General features: G+C 56.0%; 1 pseudogene; it reads left to right on the top strand.

The window, feature by feature from the left end:
• The first annotated feature begins 228 nt into the window (after nt 1–228).
• On the top strand, nt 229–1,601 carry LOC118663284 (annotated as a pseudogene).
• The last annotated feature ends 216 nt before the right edge of the window (nt 1,602–1,817 follow it).

Genomic DNA, 1,817 nt, shown 5'->3' with positions numbered 1-1,817 from the left:
GTTTACTTTATTAAAAAGTTATTTTAGGCCATCATCGCGTCACCCCGACAAACACCACGAGAATTCCGCAGCCCACACGGCTCTCCGGAGCAGTTGCTGAGGATGAAGGTGGAAGAAGCTCCCAGTGTTCAGCACAGGCACCAGGCTCAGAGAATATTACTGGATATCACTGAGGCGACAGAATCTTAGTCCTGCGTGAGTTTGATTCTTGCTTGTTGACTGGCCCCTCTCCTCTCCTTCTGGATTTTGTCAGAATAGGATCTGGCGGATGGATGTGGTGCAGATTGCAGTAGAAGACCCGAGTCCCCATCACCCAGTTGTACTGGAGAATCATGTGGTGACAGGCGAAGATGAACCAGCTTTGAAACGCCAAGGATTAGAGATCAATTGCCAGGACCCCTCTGTAAAGTCATTCCTGTATTCCATTAACCAGACAATATGCGTGCGATTGGAGAGCATTGAAGCCAAGCTGCAAGCTCTCAAGGCTACTTGTAAATCGTTAGAAGAAAAGCTGGATCTGGTCACAAACAAGCAGCACAGTCCCATCTAAGTCCCCATGGTGGCGGGCTCCCCTCTCGGGGCGACACAGAGGTGCAACAAAGTGCAGAACACCATTGTGGTGAAGGTACCCGGGCAGGAAGACAACCACAATGAGGATGGGGAGAGCGGGTCCGAGGCCAGTGACTCTGTTTCCACCTGGGGATAGTCGGGAAGTCAGAACATCGGAAGCATCACCCTCATCACCCGGAACTCAGAAGAGGACTACCCCGATGGCACCTGGCTGGGGGATAAGAACAACCCCGAGATGTGGGTGCGCTGTGCCATCATCCCCCCGACACGCTGCACATCAGCACCAACTAACGCAAGGCTGAGAAGAGGCTGCTGAGGCTGCTGGACTACCTCTTCCGCCGGGAGGTGCAGGCCGCCTCCAACCTCTGGGCCAGGGAAGCATGGAAAGAAGCAGCTCGACCCCTTCACCATCTGTGGGATCGGTGTCACCTTTTATATAAATTTGGAATCACGGAATCTGACTGGTACTGAATCAAACAGAGCATTGACTCCAAATGCCGGACAGCCTGGCGGCGGAAACAGCGAGGCCAGAGCCTGGCGGTCAAGAGCTTCTTTCGGAGAACGCTGTCCTCCTCCTCCAGTGCATCAGAGAGCCTGTGAGCACGCTGCCACCCGCAGGCCCTGCACTATGCCTTGGCCAGCGCCCAGCAGGTCCAGATCCACCAGACTGGAGAGGATGGACAGGTCCCAGTAATCCCACAGGGTCTCCTCCACATCGTTCATGTGCCTCAAGGGAAGCAGGTGCAGATCACGCAGGACAGAGAGGGCAATCTACAGATACACCACGTGGGACAGGATGGGCAGGTGCTTCAGGGGGCCCAGCTGCTAGCCGTGGCCTCCGCACACCCCACTGCCACAGGCATGGATGGTCACCTCTCCAGGGCAGTGATATCCAGGTCCAGTACGTCCAGCTGGCGCCAGTGACTGACCACACCGCCGCAGCTCAGACGGCGGAGACCCTACAGCCCAACCTGCAGCCCGAAATGCAGCATGAGCACGGAGCCATCCAGATCCAGTGATGTAGGACAGGCTGCCAGACCATGACAGGACCCAGGTGGAGCCATCGTAGCTCTCAGCGCCGGCTCCAGCCAAAACCACCCAGTTCTACATGCGCCTGGCCCTATGGCTTCGAACGGAGGTGACTGCAAGGGTTCTGTGAAAGTGCATCTGGAGCCTCGTCCACAGGGGAAAGTGTCCCAGTAAATAACAGATGACATCAACAGCTGCCAACCTGCCAGAAGACCCCT

Source organism: Myotis myotis, unplaced genomic scaffold (genome assembly GCF_014108235.1).
Source record: "Myotis myotis isolate mMyoMyo1 unplaced genomic scaffold, mMyoMyo1.p scaffold_m19_p_9, whole genome shotgun sequence".
Classification (NCBI taxonomy): Eukaryota; Metazoa; Chordata; class Mammalia; order Chiroptera; family Vespertilionidae; genus Myotis; species Myotis myotis.
This window is presented reverse-complemented; position numbering and strand designations above follow the sequence as displayed.